The sequence below is a fragment of the Cetorhinus maximus genome, chromosome 2, assembly GCF_964194155.1.
Source record: "Cetorhinus maximus chromosome 2, sCetMax3.hap1.1, whole genome shotgun sequence".
In the NCBI taxonomy this organism is placed as follows: Eukaryota; Metazoa; Chordata; class Chondrichthyes; order Lamniformes; family Cetorhinidae; genus Cetorhinus; species Cetorhinus maximus.
The window spans coordinates 59,711,550-59,734,158 of NC_135880.1; the positions used below are offsets into that span (position 1 = coordinate 59,711,550).

The following is a 22,609-nucleotide window of genomic DNA, read 5'->3' on the forward strand; positions in this document are numbered from 1 at the left end:
TTTACCTGGCAGTCTCCCACATGGCAGAGGGCACCTCCAGCTGCGGGTTAAATACTAGCTTTTAAGTGGCCACTTAAGTGGCTCAGGTGGGTTCTGAGCGGAAGGGCTGTCCACCAACGTTCCCACCACTGCAAGATGGCATGCTGGCAGGAAGGCAATAGGCACGCCACCGCTTTCCTTCCAACACCACCTTGTCAGACCACTTGTCTCCTGGCCTGTACCCAAAGGGCTGGTAAAATCCAGCCCAGTGTGTCTGTTCAGGGATTTCTGAATGAATTAGAGTGTTCCTTTATTCTGGTAATAATGGTGGTGTTCGTAGGTATTTAAAATACAATTTGTTTACAATTTGATACAATTTACCAGTATTAGTTTTTTGCAACCAGCTTAAATCGACTTAAGGTTTTCCTTTATTTTCCTATCTTTCTACCCTAAATATGCATCTGCAAATGAACTTTGCAAGGCTAAAAAATAACCTGTATTTGACTTGCCCTTAAAATATATACACATATATGTAAAATCAGCTCATCCGCTTAATTTATTCATACCCCTTTGAATATAATACATCCCTCAAACAGTGGTAGGCAAGCCACATAGCTTGGTGTCATCATCACGGGTAATATTGTGCTTTACAAATACTGTCTCAGCTTATGGAATGATTGCCGTTTGAAATGTTTTGAAAATCTAATATATGGAACGCTTCACGAATTTGCGTGTCATCCTGGCGCAGGGGCCAAGCTAATCTTCTCTGTATCGTTCCAATTTTAGTATATGTGCTGCCGAAGCGAGTACTGATTGCTGTTTGAAACTCTTTCGAGTTATCAACAGTCACAGATTGCAACTCTTTCGAGTACAATCACAGTTCTTGGTTTCCGGGAGTGGGACATGAACCCACAACCCTCTGATTCAAAGGCGAGGGTGCTATGAACTGAGCCACAGCTGACACCTCTGATTGCTGTTTGAGGTGCACAGACCTTTTGGTGTTCTAGAGCACTGTTGTATTTCTACATACAAAATAAGAAATCCTAGTAAAACTGCTGAGGAATCTCAATGATATAATGAGATCAAGGTGGTTCTTTGATTCATTGCATAATGGATGCTATTAAGGCTAGAGGACTAATTAGCGATGAACCGCATGCGCATTGTTTTTGTGAAGGTTTCAGTCGGGTTGTTAAATTTTACGAGATTACCTAATGCTGGCCTCAAAAACTCACATTACACTGTTCTCATAGATTTGCATAAAATTTTCAGCATACTGCCTCACATGGTTTCATGGAGAAGCTGGGGCTATGAGAGGAAATGGCTAAATCTGGAATTTTGTGAAGTGTATACATTTCAGCTCCAGGATCCACATAAATGGAAGATTTTTAAAAAGTGTTTGTCTTGAAAGAGAAGAGAATCCGTTGTCTTCCATCACTGTCCCTGTTCAAATCCTTCATAAATTACATGGTGGGTGGGTAACTTAGCTTTGCCAGGGCAGAAAACTGGCAGTACCTGGTCAAGCCTGACACATTTAAGAAAGAATATACTTGCATTGGAGGCGGTGCAGAAAGGTTCACCCAATTGGTCCCTGGGATGAGGGGGTTGGCGTATGATAAGCAGCGGAGTAAATTGGGCTTATATTCTCTGGAGTTTAGAAGAAGGAGGTGATCTCATTGGAATCTACAAGATTCTGAAGGGGCTTGATAGGGTGGAGGCTGAGTGGTTGTTTCTGCTGGTCGAGGAATCTAAAACATGTGGGAACAGTCTCAGGATAATTTAGGACTGAGATGAGGAGAAATTACCTCATTCAAAGGGTTGTGAACCTTTGGAATTCTCTACCCCAGAGGGTTGTGCATGCTTATTATTGAATACATTTAAGGCTGGAATGGACAGATCTTTGATCTCTTGGAGAATTAAGGGATATAGGACGTGGGTGGGAAAATGGAGTTGAAGCCCAAGATCAGCCATGATCGTATTGATTGGCAGAGCAGGCTCGATGGGCTGTGTGGTCTACTCCTGCTCCTATTTCTTATGTTCTTGTACTCTTGATAGTGTTGAACTCAACGAAAACAAAAGCAGGTCAACGTATGCCAGCAGAGCTCAAGCTCTGTGACAGAACTGGTAGACTTGAAGCACACCAGATATTGGGTCTCGGACCTCATTTACAAAAGACCAGTGAGCTGCAGATGCCTGATGGGCATCCCTATGTCCCTCACTGGAGAATTGGATTTGAATTTCAAGCCACTGCATCATTGACAACTACCATCAAGTAGATCTGGGAGTGGGGATTGGAGGTGGTCAGGATGCAGCCAAACAGGGCGGTAACAGTCTTTGGCACTGTGGTGAAGCCTGGAGGAGGACTTGATATGCATGTTGCATTCACACAGTTAAAAAGAGCACTGAACAGATCACAGGGTTCAGCAGTGCAGGTGAGGCAATAAAACAAAAGGCACAGCCAACTGCTGTAGAGAGGCTGAAGAGAAGGAGAGTCAGCATATCATAGTCACTGAGGGTGTCATTTGCAATTTTGGCCAGATCCCTTTTAGGTCTTTGAGAAAGACAGAAACTGAACTGGAGGGATTTGAAGGTAGGATGCAACAACACATTCAAGAATTTGAGAGAGGAAAGCTGTTAGGTGGCACATGGGTCAGGGGCTGGTTTTGAGGACTGAAGTGACAGCTGTTTTGAATGTGAGAGATGCCCGAGGAAAGCAGGACAGTAACTACCAGCATGAGGACCAAGAAGAGTAATGAGCACTTGAATAAGAAGTGTATCAATGCTCTATACCTGCTGATCTTTATCTTTGCCCATCTTGTGGTTGCAGCCTTGCTTATGCAGGACCAAATATAATGCTTTTGCTAATTGCATCTATTTATAATCATTGATATATTTTGAATCTTCCTTACAAAGTTAGGAAATATTTCTCAGCATCACATCCTGATGTCTGTGTTTTTTAAATTCTTATTTATTTTTATTGTGAATAACATTACCATCCTTAAATTCTGGAATTCCCTTCATAAACCCACCTGCTTGTTAGTATCTTTCCCCATCTTCAAAAGCTTTCTCTTTAACTACCTTTTTGATCACCTTTCCTATCTCTTCTATTCCCTGCCTTGGTGTCCCTTTTCCCCTCTCCTTGCCACTAACTGGTTAGGCCTGAAAATCCAAGGCAGTAACCCAAGAGATTATGGCTGTTTTGATGCACACTAGTTTTCTCCAATGCTGACCTTGCTGGAGTATATTTTATATGTGCAAGGCATGGTGCAAATTGTTTGTGTGGTGTTGTCATACTATCACTTAGCCAACAGTAGCTACTAAATCTGATATAAGTAAAGTGAGTAACGGTTTTGAGTTAACAATTATACCAAATTAGTACAGTGTAGGAACAGTCTGCACCAAATTGCCTGAAGGATGTCTACAAGATTTGTAGGAAAGTGTCTTCAAATGTCTCAAATAGAGGGCTGAATATTATGGGGTGGGGGCATTGCCATTTCAGCTCCGTAGTGCCCATTTTTTCAGTGCTACAAGTGCTGTTTTGGCTCCACAATGAGGTCTGTGGTGCATGTGCACACTTCTGGTACTATACTAGCACTGCCATTTTGGAACTCAACACTTCAGTGAGCAGCTTCCCTTAACCTATGTCCTCAGATGAAGAAGGGTCATACGGACTCAAAATGTTAACTCTGTTTCTCTCTCCACAGATGCTGCTAGACCTGCTGAGTTTTTCCAGCATTTTCTGTTTTTGTTTCAGATTTCCAGCATCCGCAGTATTTTGCTTTTATAACACAGCAGGACAAGCTGTTGAAAGAGGGAGGCCGTATCCAGTGAAAGTGTTCCGGAGCAATTTCCTGACCAAAACCACAGTGAGGAGCAGTATGTCAGGCATCTCCACTTTACTAAAGATGTCTTCACTACTGCCTGTTACAGCCATAACTGCAAACTCAGTAGTGGTAAACCTCTGTAAACCTGGCAGTAGCCATGAACCTGCCTGGTTCCTTCCAGGCTGTAGCAGGCAATATTTGCAACATCCCCTAGTTCACCATCCACTCTTGAATAAGCAAGGTGACTGAGGCTCTACACTGCAAGATAGTAGAATACATTTGTCCAGAGAGAAGCAGACAGGTCATGCACACAGCTATGCAACAACTGTAAACTTCCCCATGGTGTGAGTTGCCACTGACTGCTTGCACATCACCTTGCAGACATTGCGTGTCAATTCTGAGATGCCCTGAATTTAGAAAAGAGTTCGTCTCCTTCAACATCCACCTGGTGTGTGACCACATACCTTGTGAGAGGCAATGGTCAGTATCCTGGCAGCAGCCATGGTTTCTTCATTCTGCACCAGTCTGCTGTGCCATCTGCATTTGGGCCACCACAGCAAACTAGAGGGCAACTACTGGGCGATGAGGACTATCCACCTGGCTCATGACTCCAATGCACAACCCATGCACAAATGGGCCGCATGTACTTAATGAAAGCCATGCTGCCACATCAAATGTGATAGGGAAGACCTTTGATGTGCTTATACAATGTTTCCATTACCTGGACTACTCTAGAAGACTCCTGAAGTACTTGGTAGAGTACGTGCTAAGATTTGTGGAGGTTGCACACCCTCGCTACCCTTGCAAACAGCTGTACAGTGACCGTCTGAGGAACAGGAAGGGAGAAGGCAACCAACACTGCCCCTTTCTGGTCATGCTGTTCATGACTGATTCATCTAACAACAGTACCAGTGAATGCAACCCTAACTCCTCTTTCACCAACAACCTTACCTTCATTTTGTTACTGACCATCACAGTGACCTCTTGACCACAATGCAAAAAATAAAAGTCACAACAAAACAAACATTCCAAACCATGCTTGCCCTTTCCTCTAATTGTGTGCTATCTTGTCCTGCAAGAAAGGGGAAGTATGCCAGTAAATGTGGTGCAATCTGTTTGTCTGATGTGGTTTTTATGGTTGAATATCTGGCAATGTGTGCAAGATATGAGATGCAAGTGTAAGGCTTACAGCAGTACTTAGTGTGTGAAGGTGAGGTGTAAATATGAATGTTAGGTATGAGTCACTACTGATAGAGATTGTTGGTATTTGGGAGTGTGGTGGACTGTGCAGTGTGTGAGGCTAGTGTTGTAGTTGGTGAGTTTTGATGAAGAATTCAGTGACCTTGACCATTCATGTGAGGCCATTAAACTTCTTGTAGCACAGCATCTGGCTCCTTGGGATAGAACCCTGGCATGGACCACTACTGCTATCTGCTCCCACTGCTTTTGCAGAGCTGGTCTAGAGGCTCTCCTGGCCCCTTGTGGATGGAGGACTTCTCTTTTCCTGTCCACTTCCACCTCCTCTGCCAAGGCATGCAATGCAGTGTCAGAGAATCTTGAAGCCTGCAACCTGCCCTGTTGCACCAAAATTAATTCTTCGTACTCACACTCTCTTCCGCAATGAGTTTCAGCACCTGCATCAGCCAGAATGCACCTCCCTTTAAGTGGTGTAGGCTGGCTTTAAGTAGCACTAGTGTCCCACAAACTTGGGCCCCCGCTGAGGCATGCAATCAGTCAATGTCTAGCTATCCTACAAGGTAGCAGGCAGCACGGAGTTCTCATTTTGCCTTTATTGGAAACAACAGGTGCAGATTAACTATGAATTACAATGCTCACACTTAATCCTGAGGGGTCTTGACAGGGTGTGGATGTAGAGAGGATGTTTCCTCTTGTGGAAGAATCTAAAATAGGGGTCATTGTTTACAAATAAGGGGTCAACCACTTAAAACAGAGATGAGGTGACATTTTTTCACGCAGAGGGTTGTGAGTCTTTGAAACTCTTCCTGAAAAGGTGGTAGAAGCAGAACCTTTGAATATTTTTAAGGCAGAGGTGGATAGATTCTTGGTAAGCAAGGGGGTGATGGATTATTGGCAATAGGTGGGATGCAGATTTCGGGTTACTATCGGATCAGCCATGATTTTATTAAATGGCGGAGCAGGCTTGAGGGGTTGAATGGCCTTTCCTGCTCCTTGTGCATATGTTCATATGTTTTCAGGCATTGTCCAATTTTGCAGCCATGATGGTTGTCCCACTCCAAGTTAAATCATAGTGTAGATATACTCAGTGATAGTTACAGGACTCCACATTTAGCAGGTTTGTATGGCAGAAGTGGACCGAGGGATGGTGTGAGACTTTCTGGCACATTTGGCTCCTCGATTGGTTAAATAAATGTTGGGGGGAATTTTCTTTGAAATTAAGATAGGAAAGAATGTTGTGCACCCCACAATTAGCGGGCAGTCAATTGTTAGAACCATAGAAAAGTTACGGTGCAGAAAGAAACCATTCAGCCTATCGTGTCTGTGCCGCTTTCCACTTTCCAGCAGCCTTGCAAGTTACAGCACTTCAAATGCAGATCCAGGTACCTTTTAAATGAGTTGAGCATTTCAGCCTCAACCACAACTTCAGCAGTGAATTCCAGTTGCCCACCACCCTCTGGGTGGAAAAGTTTTTCCTCATGTCCCCTCTAATCCTTCTACCAATTACCTTAAATATATGCCCCCTGGTAATTGACCCCTCAGTTAGGGGAAACAAGTCTTTTCTGTCTACCTTACCTAGGCCCCTCATAATTTTGTATACCTCAATTAGGTCATACCTTAGCTTCCTCTGTTCTAAGGAATACAACCCTAGCCTATCCAATCCCTCCTCATAGCTGCAATTTCCAAGCCCTGGCAACATTCTTGTAAATCTCCTCTACACTCTCCAGAGTAATTATGTCCTTCCTGTAATGTGGTGAGCAGAACTGTACACAAAATTCCAGCTGTGGCCTAACCAGTGTTTTTTACAATTCCATCATTAAATACTTATATATTCAATGCTTCGCCTAATAAAGGAAAACATTCCATATGCTTTCTTGACCACCTTATCCACCTGTCCTGCCATCTTCAGGGACCTGTGGACATGCACTCCAAGATTTCTCATTTCCTCAAACCCTCTCAATAACTTCCCATTTATTGAGTATTCCCTTGCTTTGTTTTGCCCTCCCCAAATGCATTACCAATTGTTTTGTTAGACAGTTTATAGTCATCTTTATATAAGTGAGCAAGCTGTCTCTGGCTTTGTAGAAGTAGCAGCCTGTCCGTTAGTTCATTTAAATTCTCTATTTTTCTGTAAGAATCCTTATCAAACCAACGTAGATAGATGCTTTTGCAGGCGCAGTATGTTCGGTTGAGTAAAATATTGAATTAGCTTGTGAGGCCATAGGAGCCAGTTGCAATCAGAGACAAGTATCATTTAGCTTTCTGTGCCTGAGATTGTAGAAAGCTGAGAGTGAAGGAAGCTGAGATGTCTTTGCTTGTATGCAAAGTAGATTGAGCAGGAACTGATAATCCAAATGGAATGGATAACCCCACTACCAAAAACAAGCTCATCAACTTGAAGATCCAGACACTAACGCTTGCATCTTAAGGGAAAGAGATTGACTCACTCACACTGCTTATAAAGACAGAATCATGTAAATACTGAAACTTTGCTAACCGCCAGCATCTCGACAATAAACTGTCCAATAAACTAGTTAGCAAAACTCTTAATTTGTCAGCTATCTAGGGGTTCAATCCTATATTATCCTTAACTGAAATAATTTCAGACCCTGATCACTGCTGTAGTTAATACTCACTCTCTATTAATACTGATTTATAGTGTTATGTTGAATTGTCTGCATAACATTGGATACTCATTTTGTTATGCAACCCTGTCCATTGATGACTTACTCTTTAGACATCTGGATTATTCTGACGAAATCTATACATATCCATTAATTGCCGGTGTATCTAACTTGAACCTTAAATTGTAACTCGTGAACAATATCCTGTCTTATAGTTTATAAAGGGTTATTGGACATCTTTGATGCTGCTTCATCAAGGAAGAATTAATTCACTCACTTTGTAGCTTGGGCATACTAATGGAGGATCAATCTAAAACTTAAATTTAATTCCAATTTCAGTTCAACTACTGGGTTTACAAAAGGAGATGAATTCCAGAATGTTCCTAGAGAGGGTGTTAGGAATTTGTCTGGCGCCTTAACATGTATTTGTCAGGATATCAAAACCCTGCATAGTTGTCCTAGTAACAGTAACATTAACTTTTAAGTGCAATTGTAATATCTGAAGGTGAAATCATAAGATATTGGTGGGATAGAGGCTTCCAACATTTGCAGTTTTTCTTGTTTTCTCAATTAAAGCTCGTTTGTTTTTCAAGCAGCCCTTGATACCTCAAAAAATATAAATCAGCTTAATTAATGGTATCCACAACTAATTTTCTATTTCAATAGCTCATTGAAAGCCTGCGGCTTCATTACCTGCTGCATTTAACCTTCAAAAGCTGCCATTTCTTTTGTTTCACTCATGTTATGTTCCCCATTTTGGGGTTGCCTTGTGCTTATTAATCAAGTTATGTATTTGTTGTCTATTCCTGATCGTTATTCACAGACCTGTTGAAATATGCATGTGCATGAATGTTGGATGAGACCTGGTCTGTGATGCCTTCAGTGATCATGCTCACACTCAATATTGTAGATTTATTTATGAAGAATGGTCATTTACACAATATGCTGGATGGTGCCTAGTGCCCATAGAATTGTACCCCTGCCTGAGCCGGTGTCTTCACAAGAGAGGAGAAAAGTGAAACAATTCTATTGCAACGTTGCATTCTGAAATTATTCTTCCAGAACGCTTGCTGTGTCCAATAAGAAGTAGGAACAGGAGTACATGATTCAGCCCCTCGAGCCTGCTTTGCCATTCAATAAGATCATGACTGATCTTCTTGTGTTTCGATTTCCATATTCCCATCTAACCCTGATAACCTTTGATTCCCTTGCCTAACACAAATCTATCTACCCCACCTTAAATATATTCAATGACCCTGCCTCCACCACCTTCTAAGGCAGCGAGTTCCAAAGACGCACAACCTTCTGAGACAAAAAATTTCTCCTCATCTCTGTCCTAAAAGGATGACTCCTAATTTTAAAACAATGCCCACTAGTTCTGGGCTCACCCCAAAGAGGAAACATCCTTTCAATGTCCACCTTGTCAAGGCCATTCAGGACCTTGTATACTTCAATCAAGTCACCCCTCACTCTACTAAACTCCAGTGGAAACAAGCCCAGCCTGTCCAACCTTTCCTTATCAGACAACACACTCATTCCAGGTATGAATCTAGTAAACCTCTTCTGAACCACCTCCAGTGCATTTACATTCTTCCTTAAATAAGGAGACCAAAACTGCACACAGTATTCGAGGTGCAGTCTCACCAATGCCCTGTATAACTGAAGCATAACATCCTTACTTTTATGTTCAATCCCTCTCGTAAAAAATGATAGCATTCCATTAGCCTTCTTAATTACTTGCTATACCTGCATACTAACTTCTTGTGACTCATGTACTAGAACACCTAGATCCCTCTGCACCTCAGAATTATGCAGCCATTTAAGTAATACTCTGTTTCTTTTGTTCTTCCTGCCGAAGTGAAAAACTTCACATTTTCCCACATGAATGCATTTATTTATGCATACATTTCCAATATTCCACTTCTACTTTTAATTCTAGCTACTTATGTTGCTCTACTGATTGGCATTTGAAACATTTAGCATACCTGGAATAATTAAGAAGGCTAATGGAATGCTATCCTTTATTACAAGAGAGACTGAACATTAAAGTAAGGATGTTATGCTTCAGTTATACAGGTAATTGGTGAGACCACACCTCAAGTACTGTGTGAAGTTTTGATCTCCTTATTTAAGGAAGGATGTAAATGTATTGGAGGTAATTCAGAGGAGGTTTACTAATTCATACCTGGAATGAGTGGGTTGTCTTATAAGGAAAGGTTGGACAGACTGGGCTTGTTCCCACAGGAGTTTAGAAGAGTGAGGGGTAATTTAGCATCGCCTATTTTGTTTCAAGCTACAATGAACTAACTGAAAAGCACGTAAACATATTTAAGTAAATATGATGAAATTCTGTGAATTTCTGTAAATGTTGGTTCGGTTTCAATTTTAAGTTTAGATATTCACAGGAAACTGAACAATTACTTCCATTACACCCTTCCCCATTAAAACCTAACAGTTAATGATATTGTATTATGTTCAGTGTAACTGTTGAACCTTAAACTGTAAAGATAAATTTATTGTACCATGCATATCAGGTTCTTATGGTTTTCAGAAAAACAATACTGTGATAATCATTAAAGATATTTTCATCTTCAGTAGTTTATATTTTAGCATGTGTGGAAATGTTGCTTCTTCTCAGGGAATGAGCATCAACTTCATGAAACATACTGAGTCATTATTTTCTTAAATGTCCATGTAAAAAATTGTACTGTTCCAGAAAAGGTGCATTTTCCATATTTAAGGCAAATTATTTCTTAGTTATTGTAAATGTAGGATTTTTAATATCCTACAGGCTGTTCTTAACCTCTCCCCTTTGCAATAACTGATCATTACATTGATGAAGATGAGAGAGAGCAGGTTGATTAATATCTCTTGAGTTAAACAAACAAGTTTCCATGTCCTTTGTAGTGAGCCGGAGCCAAAGTCACACAGCAAAGTGAAGCCAGCAGATTCAGAAGACAAAGGTGCAAACAGGGTCTGACACAATGATTGAGGAATCAACTCTTAAGAACATTGTTTAAAATTTGTAATGAGAGACCCATACACAACAGCCATGATGCAATTTGATTCTCTGAGCCTCATTGAGCTATCAATGTGCTATTTGTGTCAACCAGGTTCAGTTGATAGCATTCTCATCTGAGCCACTTCAGGGACTTGAGCACAACATCTAGACTGTTGCTCCAGTGCGGTACTAAAGGAATGCTGCATTGTTGGAGGTGCTGTCTTTCAGATGATATCAAGCCGTGGACCAGTTTGCTCCCTCGGGTGGATGTAATAGATCTCATGATGTTACTTCAAATAAGAGTGAAAGGAGTTCTCCTTGGTGCCCAGGAATATAATTATCCTTAACCAATAGGTAAAAAAAAACTTTTTGATGATTATCGCATTGCTATTTGTCGGAGCTTTCTGCGCACAAATAGGTTGCCACATTTCCTATATCACAATAGTGACTAAACTTCAAAAGTGCTTCATTGGCTGTAAAGTGCTTTGGGATGTCCTGAGTTTGTGAAAGGCTCTATGTAGATGCAAGTCTTTTATCTTTGATGCTGGTGAACACTTGGGTTACTGAACAGTTAAATTCATTTTAAAATATAATCCACAAAATTCATTTATAAGAAGCAAATGCAGTGCCATTTTATTCACAGTGATGGATATAAGGTTCTTTACAGCTCTAAATGAAGACAGTCACCTCACAAGCTTATTGGCAATCTACCTGTCCAGAAGAGCAGATTGGCATTAACACTCAACCCCATTCTTAACAACAATACTGAATGATGATCACTAAAAAGTATATTTTCACTGTTAAGGATTAATTTACTGCAAGTGTAGCCGTGAAGGCTGGAAATGGTCCTATTTTCCAGGGTGTGCTCTATCACCCAGGATTGCTTTGTCAATAAGCTGCCTGTTAGACTTCGTGAAATCCAAGATTGCTCAAATGACTGACAGACTGGAGATTGCTGATAATTTAAAGGAATTGGAGGTGTTAAATGCCTTAAGAAGGGACAAAACCCACTGGATAAATGCCAAAGTATCTCCAGATCACTCTATACTCAAAGGCAAAAGCAGTTTCATTTGAAACATATCAGCTTGCTGCATTTTTGCAGACAGAATATTGTAGCCACTTTATTTGTAGTCAAGAAGCTTTTTGTAAAGGGCCTGTTTTTTTATTTTAATTGAGTTCTCAAGATCATACATTTGCAATTGATGAAGCTACTCTACATGTAGGTGCATATTCGTACATAGAATTTAGGAAGTTAGTGTATGCTAATAGTACATTCATACAGACATTTTATGAGGCCACTACATATTTAGGTGTATGATCACACCTAAGAGAGGTGTGGGAGCATACTTTGACAGCATACTTTCCCATAGCTTATGAAGCCTGGTCTGACTGTACAGTGCCTGCAACAGGAATGTATTGCCACATCAGACTGTATATGAACTACTGGGGCCAGGTCATTTGTTAAGCATTGGATCCTTGGATTAGTTAGGGTTCGGGATGGTAGAAAGGGATCCTGCATTGTTGGGATTGTCACCAATTAGCTAGCTGACAGGTTGATGTACAAGGAGCTATTTTGTAGTTTGGGTTGAATGGAGCTCCAATAATGCATCCTGCAATAGTTCCCCACTTCTAAAGAGAGGTCAGACATCATGCATTCTGATTGGTAGATTAGCCCACATATGCCTCTGCCGCATGTTTGTTGTCAGCCATGTTACATTTCAACCCAGAGAAAAATTCTGTACGTCATGTTTAAACCCCTTTATGATTTTGCATCTCCCGGGCTCCGTAACTTCCAAAAGCTCTGCAACACCCACCTCCTAATTCTCAGTTCCTCTAACACTGGCCTTTTTTACATTCCCCTCATTTACCCGACCATAGGTCAGCTCTACCTCATCATCTAGGCCCCATATTCTGGATTTGTCTCCTTAAACTCCTCCATTTCTCCACCTTCTCTCCTTCTTTAAGACTTCCCTTTAACCAGGATTTTAATCTTCCCTTCTAACATCTCTACTTTCGCTCAGAATCAATTGTATTTTTTTAATATGTCTGACTGCCAAGTACTTCAGAATCTTTTTTACCTATGTTAAAGTTACGTGTTTTTTGTTGTTTAGCCTTTAATGAGTAAAAATTTGATTATAATGAAGCTAAACCCATTTACTCTGAATGTTGATCAGAAAAACTCCTGTGCATAAGAATGAGAATGAAGAGGAAGGAAACCAACTATGACCATTTGCTTTAGACCTTCAGTTCAAGAGAAGGGACTGGCCAAGAGCTTTTCACTCAAATAAGGGAAGTGTGTACAGGAACAAATGCAGTTTTTATAGGTGACATTCATTTGTCAGAGAGGATTGGGAAATCTATGAATATTGCAAAATAAGTTAGAACATGATCCTAGGCATGCTATTTGACTGCTGCATAAAAAAACTGGTTGGAAATCTATACAATTGGTTTGATTGGATCTGATTTTAAGTGAGGTCCAGGAGCAGATCAGTCAGAGAACATCTTGGCAACAGTGACCATACACTTTTGCTTTTTAATATTAAGTTTATGAATGGGAAAGAGGATGAGTGTAATAAAGATATTCAACTTAATATCATAGCATGATCCAGCAATGCACCATTAACATCTGCTGTGAATTGGACTGGGTGCCCATGTCTTTTACATGTGTATTTCATCAATCTGTCTGCCAAGGAATTAGTTAAAGCAAGGCCTGATAAGAATCGTGAAGCTGCATTATTTTACACTAAGATGAAAATACAGGGCAACAATCATGATCAGTTTCTCTTATTTCCATCAAAAAATTTACTTTCACACGAGGTAAATGAGTTAAGAATAATAAACACAATGGCGGAATTTTCCATCCCCTTTGGCGTCGGGCGTCATGGCGGCCGTGAGCGGACAATATGGCAGGAAGTCCAAATATTGGTTTCTCGCGTCATGAAACCAGGTTGCAATCGTCTGCTCCACCCCTCAAGGTCTGCTCCACCCCTCAGGAACGTCATTTTAATACATCTGCTTATCATGATAGGCCCTGCTCACTGAAATCATCCCCTCCGTGTCAAATTTACGCCACCCCCTCCCCACGTCGGCAGGAAAACACGCCGGTGCAGAGCACATCTTGACAAGTGTCACACGTGCAGAAGCCGGGACTTACCGCCAGGCCCTTGCTCACATCACGGACATCCGAGGAGCAGAAGATGCTGGAGCTCAACAGCAGCAGGGCCCTGGTGGAACGTCCATGGCATGCTGGGTGGATTCCTGTAGACATGGCTCTGTCACGAAGCAGCTCACAGAAGGTGGAAGGTCACCGTTGAGAGTCTGCTTCAGGACATCAGTGTCTTGGCCATGGTCTGCTACGGATGTTCGTTAGGGGGCGGGGTGTAGATCAAGGTCTAGGTTTGCCTGGGAGAGGAAGGTGTATCGAGGGGAAGTTGGGTGGGGCGAATAATGGTATTGGGGGTCTGCAGTTGGGTGGTGGGGAACGCTGCTGTCAGTGGGTGAGGTTGGGAGCAGGGAATGATGGTGTCAGAGGGGGGTGAGTTTGGGTGGGGGGGAAGGAGTATGGGGGAGGAGGGTTTTACGGGGTAGAATGCGGCAACTGAGGAGGTAGGTGTAAGGGTGGAGGAAGGTATAAGGGAAGGAGTCCAAGGGGAGGAAGGAGTTTGGAGGGGGGAAGGAGTCCATGGGGAGGAAGGAGTCCGGCAGGTGGAAGGAGTGAGGGTGGGGAGGAAAGAGTAAGGGGGTTGGATGGAGCAAGTGGGGGGGAGATACAGGTAAACATGCAAGGGAGGGGTCTGTGGAGTCGATGACTGTCTCCTGGGGAGCTAAATGAGGCTTGGCATGGTAGAAGTGAATGGTAAGAATGAGAGAGGGCAGAATGAGCCAGTAGGGTGGGAGCGTGAGGATATGACGGTAGAGTTAGAGGGGATAGAAAGGTGGTTTGTGGGGACTCAGAGGCAGACATGGACCCTGGGAGTGGGAAGGAGGAGGTCAGGGAGGTCAATGTGGATGGTGATGGGATTCTTGGGAAGATAGGGAACATGCACGTTTACCTGGACATCCCAGAAAGAAAAGGGTTCTGGCTGGTAGGTGACAGTGGGAAGGTGGAATGTGATGCTGGGGGGTCAACAGTGATGGGGGAAAGGAGATGGGTGACTGGGGGAGGAGAAAGGATGGGGGAGCTGAAGACATACTTCACTATAACCATCTTTCAAAATCGAAAGTGAAAGGAGGCTTGTGTTGGGTGGCAGCAGGTGCTGTATGGGAGTGTGATCAGTGGGTGGGCGGAGATGCAGGTCAGTTCAGATGGACAACTGAAAGAGAACCCCAGCAGGCAGCATTGAAAATGCTCAGGATAATGAGATGAACGTGATGGAGGAAGGCTCCATGTGCATGGGAGAGTGTTTGCACAAGGCTCCGAATGGGCCTGCCACACACACACTTCTCCCCCCAGAATCAAATGTGGGCTGGCTGCATGCAGCCGAACTGTTAGTTGGGGAGCGGCATTCAGGGAGAGGATTTGCGAAGCCTATAAATGAAGTTGAAAGATGCGAATACACATTATTCAGTGAAAGTGAATATATTTTCTGAGATAAAGTGACAAAATGTGTTCACCCATGCAACCGCTTGTGATCAGAATTTCTTAAAGTTTATAGGTCTACCAGTTCTTCTAGGTGCTGCCCCGACATCCATAGCGGGTCCTCTGGAGAGCTGAGGCCTTGGGGGCCCTGGCTTGCTTTGGCTGTCCTCCTCTGGGCCAGCTGCTCCATCTATGGTGACAGAGGACGAGGTTGAGGGGGTCACAGCCAAAGGTGACTCGGAGGGAGAGGACAGCCTCTGAGATTCCTGAGTGGTGTCCAGCTGCCACTCCTCCTCCCTTTGGATGCCCGAGGGCCCTGGCCTGACACCTTGAGGGGAAGGAGCACCTGGAAGGATGTCGAGGTGCCCTCTTTCACTCTCGCGTTGCCACTGCAGGAACTCACCCGTGGCTGCTGCGATGGAGTGCAGGTCTACGCGTACCTCCGTGTTCTGCTGGACAAGGGTCTCCATGGCATCCGCCATTCTTCCCATGGAGACCTCCATACACGCACATGTAGGAGCACTTCATCGGAGAGCAGGCGGATGCACACTTCTGACCCATGTGCCACTCTGTTGAGGGCTTCCAACAGCTCTGCATGATGTTTCCCCGCCTTCTGCTGACTCTCCACAATGAGTTGGAAGGTGGGATCCAGAGGCTTGTCATCTAACTCAGACATCACAGTTGCCTCTTTCCCCGCAGTCATCTGAGTGCTGGGGAGCTCAACTAGAACCTGCCTGCTCCTGCTGCGGACACATATCCGTGCAGTGAGCACCAGATTATGAACCCAAGCCTGCTCTAGATCTAATTCCCACTGCGATGTGTGTCTCTGCGCTGGTGCTGAGTGTGGGTAAGCGCTGTGATTGGTCTTCCAGGCTGCTTATTTCCAGCTCTTCAATGGAGGAGGTGTCCTCTTGGCTGGAGATAAGGACATGGATGGAGCTGAGGGACTGGCTGGCTGAGGGTGTCGGTCACTTGGCAGAGCTCCCTGTGAACCAAAATAGAGATAATTAGTGCAAGGCAGCAGAGTCAAAAGCAGGAGAGAGAGCACTCACATTTGCATTGAGAGAGGGATGATGTAGTGCAGGATCCTCACGTGGCTGTTCGCCAACGACCTCACAGTCGCCGCAGGCAGGGTTCATGTCCTCACCAGTCAATGTGATGGCATGTGCCTCAAAGTGAGTGAGGGGCCTAATGTGGGCCACTCCACCCCCGACCTGGGACCTCACCCTGCTGATATGAGCCTGCTTCTCCTGCATGAAAACAGATGGAGAGAGTGCGAGCAGGACACATGGCACTGCATGGAATGCTTGTGTGGTGAGCGGAGACATGGACGGGATGAGGACATGAGCTCCAGAAGATATATTCCTGATGGAGATGTGAAGGTGTGTGTGAGAGTTAATGGTGTTGTTCCTTGAAGTGTGAGATCCCTGTGGATGTGTGATGGGCACGTGAGCATGTGAGTTGTGAGTGATAAGAAGAGTAACTTACCCTGGAAGACCATAAGACCATAACATGTAGGTGCAGATGTAGGCCATTCAGTTCATTGAGTCTGCTCCGCCATTCAATGAGATCATGACTAATCTAATAATCCTCAACTCCACTTTCCTGCCTTTTCCCCATACCCTTGATTCCCTTACTGATTAAAAATCTGTCTATCTCAGCCTCGAATACACTTAACGACCCAGCCTCTACACCCCTCTGCAGTAAAGAATTCCACAGATTTACTGCCCTCTGAGAGAAGAATTTCCTCCTCATCTCTGTCTTAAATGGGTAACCCCTTATTCTGAGATTATGCCCTCTGGTCCTAGACTCTCCCACAAGGGGAAACAACCTCTCAGCATTTATCCTGAGATGCCCCCTAAGAATCTTATATGTTTCAATAAGGTCTCCTCTCATTCTTCTAAACTCCGATGCGTACAGGCCCAACCCACTCAACCTTTCCTCATAAGAAAATCCCTCCATACCCAGGATCAACCTGGATAGCCTCCAATGCCAGTATATCTTTCCTTAGATAAGGAGACCAAAACTTTTCACATTATTCTAGGTGTGGTCTCACTAGTGCCTTGTATAGTTTTAGCAAGACTTCCCTAGATTATACGCCATTCCCTTTGAGATAAAGGCCAACATTCTTTTTGCCTTGTATGCTAGCTTTTTGTGATTCATGCACGAGGACCCGCAAATCCCTCTGTGCTGCAGCTTTCTGTAGTCTTTCTCCATTTAAATAATATTCAGCTCCTCTATTCCTGCCAAAGTGCATAACCTTGCCTTTTCCCACATTATATTCCATCTGCCAAGTTTTTGCCCACTCTATATCCCTCTGTTAACTCTTTGTGTCATCCTCGCCATTTGCCTTTCCACCTATTTTTGTGTCATCCGCAAAACCATCCTCCGGTGTGACGGTGGCAATGAATTCTATAGATTCACCACTCTCTGGCTAAAGAAGTTTCTCCTCATCTCTGTTCTAAAAGGTCTTCCCTTTACTCTGAGGCTGTGCCCTCGGGTCCGAGTCTCTCCTACTAATGGAAACATCTTCCCCACGTCCACTCTATCCAGGCCTTTCAGTATTCTGTAAGTTTCAATCAGATCCCCCCTCATCCTTCTAAACTCCATCGAGTATAGACCCAGAGTCCTCAAACGTTCCTTATATGTTAAGCCTTTCATTCCTGGGATCGTTCTCGTGAACCTCCTCTGGACCCTCTCCAGAGCCAGCACATCCTTCCTGAGATACGGGGCTCAAAATTGCTCACAATATTCTAAATGTGGTCTGACCAGAGCCTTACAAAGCCTCAGCAGCACATCCCTGCTTTTATATTCTAGTCCTCTCAAAATAAATGCCAACATTGCATTTGCCTTCCTAACCACCAACTCAACCTGTAAGTTAACCTTAAGAGATTCCTGGACTAGGACTCCCAAGTCCCTTTGCACTCCAGATTTCTGAATTCTCTCCCCATTTAGAAAGTAGTCTATGCCTCTATTCTTCCTACCAAAGTGCATGACCTCACACTTCCCCACATTGAATTCCATCTGCCACTTCTTTGCCCATTCTCCCAACCTGTCCAAATTCTTCTACAGCCTCCCCGTCTCCTCAATACTACCTGTCCCTCCACCTATCTTTGTATCATCTGCAAACTTAGCCAGGATGCCCTCAGTTCCTTCATCTAGATTATTAATGTATAAAGTGAGAAGTTGTGGTCCCAACACTGACCCCTGTGGAACTCCACTAGTCACCGGCCGTCTTCCTGAGAAGGACCCCCTTATCCCCACTCTCTGCCTCCTGCCAGACAGCCAATCTTCTATCCCTGCTAGTACCTTGCCTCTAAGACCATGGGCTCTTATCTTACTGAGCAGCCTCCTGTGCGTCACCTTGTCAAAGGCCTTCTGGAAATCCAAGTAGATAACATCCATTGGCTCTCCTTTGTCTAACCTACTCGTTACCTCCTCAAAGAATTCTACAGGTTTATCAGGCATGAGCTTCCCTTGATGAAACCATGCTGACTTTGCTCTGTTTTAACCATGCACTTCCAAGTATTCTGAAATCTTATCCTTAATAATGGACTCTAAAATCTTACCAACGACCGAGGTCAGGTTAATCGGCCTGTAATTTCCCGTCTTTTGCCTCACTCCCTTCTTAAACAGGGAGGTTACATTAGCGATTTTCCAGTCCTCTGGGACCCTCCCTGACTCCAGTGATTCCTAAAAGATCACCACTAATGCCTCCACTATCTCTTCAGCTATCTCTTTCAGAACTCTGGGGTGTAATCTATCTGGTCCAGGTGATTTATCCACCTTCAGACCTTTCAGTTTTCCTAGCACTTTCTCCTTGGTAATGGCCACCATACTTACCTCTGCCCCCCGACTCTCTTGAACTTTGGGGATGTTACTCGTGTCTTCCACCGTGAAGACTGACGCAAAATACCTATTCAGTTCCTCCACCATTTCTTTGTTCCCCACTACCACTTCTCCAGCGTCATTTTCCAGCGGCCCAATCTCCACTTTTGCCTCTCTCTTACCCTTTATATATCTAAAAAAACTCTTGCAATCTTCTTTTATATTACTGGCTAGTTTAGCCTCATATTTAATCTTCTCCCTCCTTATTTCTTTTTTAGTTGTCCTCTGTTGGTCTTTGTAGGCTTCCCAGTCCCCTGGTTTCCCACTGCTCTTCGCCGCATTGTATGCTTTCTCTTTAGCTTTTATGCTCTCCCTGACTTCCCTTGTCAGCCATGGTTGCCTCACCCTCCCTTTAGTATGCTTCTTCTTCCTAGGGATAAATTTTTGCTGTGTCTCCCAAATTACTCCCAGAAACTCCTGCCATTGCTGTTCCACTGTCTTTCCTGCTAGGCTCATCTCCCAGTCAATTCTGGCCAGCTCCTCCCTCATGCCTTTGTAGTTGCCTTTATCCAACTGTAATACTGTTACATCTGATTCCAGCTTTTTCCTCTCAAATTGCAGGGTAAATTCTATCATATTATGGTCACTTCCTCCTAAGGGTTCGTTCACCTTAAGCTCCCTTATCAAATCTGCCTCATTACACATCACTAAATCTAGAATTGCCTGTTCCCTAGTGGGCTCCCTCACAAGCTGCTCCAAAAAGCCATCTCGTAGACATTCCACAAATTCCTTTTCTTGGGATCCACTACCAACCTGATTTTCCCAGTCTACTTGCATATTGAAATCCCCCATGATCACTGTAACATTACCTTTCTTACATGCCTTTTCTATCTTCTGGTGTATCTTGTGCCCCACATCCTGACTACTGTTTGGAGGCCTGTACATAACTCCCATTATGGTTTTTTTACCTTTGTGGTTCCTCAGCTCTACCCACACAGATTCTACATCATCTGACCCTACGTCATTTCTTGCTATTGATTTAATTTCATTTCTTACTTACAAAGCAACCCCACCCCCTCTGCCAACCTGCCTATCTTTTCGATAGGATGTATATCCTTGGATATTTAGCTGCCAGTCCTGATCCCCTTGCAGCCATGTTCCGTGATGCCCACCACATCATACCTGCCAATTTTAATCTGCGCCACAAGCTCATTTACCTTATTTCGTAAACTGCGTGCATTCAGATACACCTTCAGTCCTGTATTTCCCATCCCCTTTCTCATTGTCGTCCCTTCACCTGATGTGCTTGAAGTTAGATTCCTAGCCCGTTCCAAACACTCTGTGTTCTGGAGACTTTAATAGCCTCTCCTGAGCTCTCCTTTCTTTTCAGTTTTTTCTTAATTTTCCATGAAGTTGAATCCACCCCCCCCACATGTTTACCTGCTGCTTTGTTTCCCATTAGTCATACTTCTTGGAGTTTTACCCTTCCCTTCCCCCCAACTTTCTAGTTTAAATTCCTGTTGACCTCCCTATTTACCCTTTTCGCTAGAACATTGGTTCCAGATCGGTTCGGGTGGAGACCATCCCAACGGTACAGATCCCTCCTGTTCCAATACTGATGCCAGTGCCCCACGGAATGGAACCCCTCTTTCCCGCACCACTCCTTTAGCCACCTGTTTACTTCCCTTATTCTCGCGTCCCTATGCAAATTTGCACGTGGCTCAGGTAGTAATCCAGAGATTATAACCCTTGAGGACCTGTTCTTTAATTTAGTTCCTAGTTCCTGATAATCCCCAAACAGGTCCTCTTTCCTAGTCTTACCTATGTTATTTGTCCCGACGTGGACCACAACAACTGGATCCTCACCCTCCCTCTCCAATATCCTTTCAAGCCAGTCAGAGATGTCCCTCACCCTGGCACCGGGCAGGCAACATACCATGTGGGACTCTCGATCCTGCTTACAAAGGATGCTATCAATTCCCCTAATTACAGAATCCCCTACAACTACCACTTGTCTTTTTGCTCCCCCCTCATGAATGGCCTCCTGTGCCACGGTGCCGTGGTCAGCTGGCTCATCCTCCCTACAGCCCTGTTCCTCATCCACACAGGGAGCAAGTACCTCGTACCGGTTGGACAAGGTCAAGAGCTGAGGCTCCTCTGTTCCTGAACACAGGATCCCTCTACCTGCCTCACTTGCAGTCACACCCTGCTGACCCTGACCACTGACTGAATTTGAGGTACTTAATCTACCGGGTGTGGCTGCCTCCTGAAACAAAGCGTCCAGATAACTCTCCCCCTTCTGGATGTGCTGCAGCGTCCGGAGCTCGGACTCCAGCTCATCTATTCTGAGCCGGAGTTCCTCCAGCAACCAACACTTGCTGCAGATGTGGTCACTACGGCTCGCAATGGGATCTGCCAGCTCCCACATCCTACAGCTACAGCACAGCAGCTGCCCAGCCATCTCAACTTAGTTAATTAATTTATTACTTGGCTTTGCAGTGTTTTTTTTTTCAAATTTGGTGCAGATTTCCTACCAACCAATCAGGTCACAGCTTTCCTGTGATGTCACTTTTTCAGTTTTGGCTTCAGTTACTCTTTCCTCAGAGGTCACCGCTTCGGTGCTCCTCCCTCCAAATCTGCTCCCTGGAGATAAGGCTGTGAATCCCCGAGGTAAGCTAGGTTTATACTCACCGCTCCGGTGCTCCTCCCTCCGAGTCTGCTCCCAGGATTTACTTACCAATCAGCTGCTTTTTCTTTAAAATCCACTTTCAGAAGAGTGTACCTCACAGGTCTGGTGCACTCCTGAAGGCACTGCCTCTTCCTCTCTCCCTCTTTTTTTTTAGGTTTGAGGAGGAGGGAGGGATGAAAACACTAGAGCAATGTAATGTTTGGGGCTATTCCGTTCTTTGACAGTGGGTCCTCCGCGATTCCCTCCTGAGTCGTGGTGTCTGCGGTGACTTCCCCCAGAATGCTTCAGTCACTTCACACCAGCGCCCAGATCAACAACTCGCGCTGTTTTATCTGCTCCACCCTCTCACACTGTTTTATCTGCTCTGCCATCTCATGCTGTTTTATCTGCTCTGTCCTCTCGCGCTGTTTTATCTGCTCCGTCCTCTCGCACTGTTTTATCTGCTCCGCCGGTCTCGCAGATGAGATCATTCATCCTCTTTCTGCAATGGGTGGCTGTCCTCTTTTGCAGGCCATTGGTGCTGACCACCACTTCCACCACCTCCCAAGCTGGATTGGTTACCTTGCTTGCTGGCCTTCACCCAGAGCAGGAGTAGAGGACAACACAGCAAACCTCCACTGCGTCTAGTAGGCGCTCAAGGGAGGCGTTGCTAAATCTGGGGACAACATGTTTCCTCCCTTTGGCAGCCATCAGTTCCCAGCAGCTTCCTATCCCTTGAAGAGTGCAGGAGCAGACTTTTAAATATGGCACACGGTTTACTGAAGGACTGAAGGACTGAAGTGATGGAGGGGCGGATGAATCAGAGGACACCAGCAACCTGGCGTGTTTCCCAGGAATGCATGATTAATGAGGTGGATTGAGACTATACGATGCGAAAGCCTGCCATTACAG

At 44.3% G+C, this 22,609-nt stretch overlaps 1 non-coding gene across 1 annotated transcript; it reads right to left on the minus strand.

Annotated features, from left to right (window-relative positions):
• Positions 1-682: 682 nt before the first annotated feature.
• Positions 683-789, minus strand: LOC144671989 (U6 spliceosomal RNA). Its single transcript, XR_013574049.1, has one exon. It is a non-coding gene; the product is annotated as a U6 spliceosomal RNA (small nuclear RNA).
• Between the last annotated feature and the right edge of the window lie 21,820 nt (positions 790-22,609).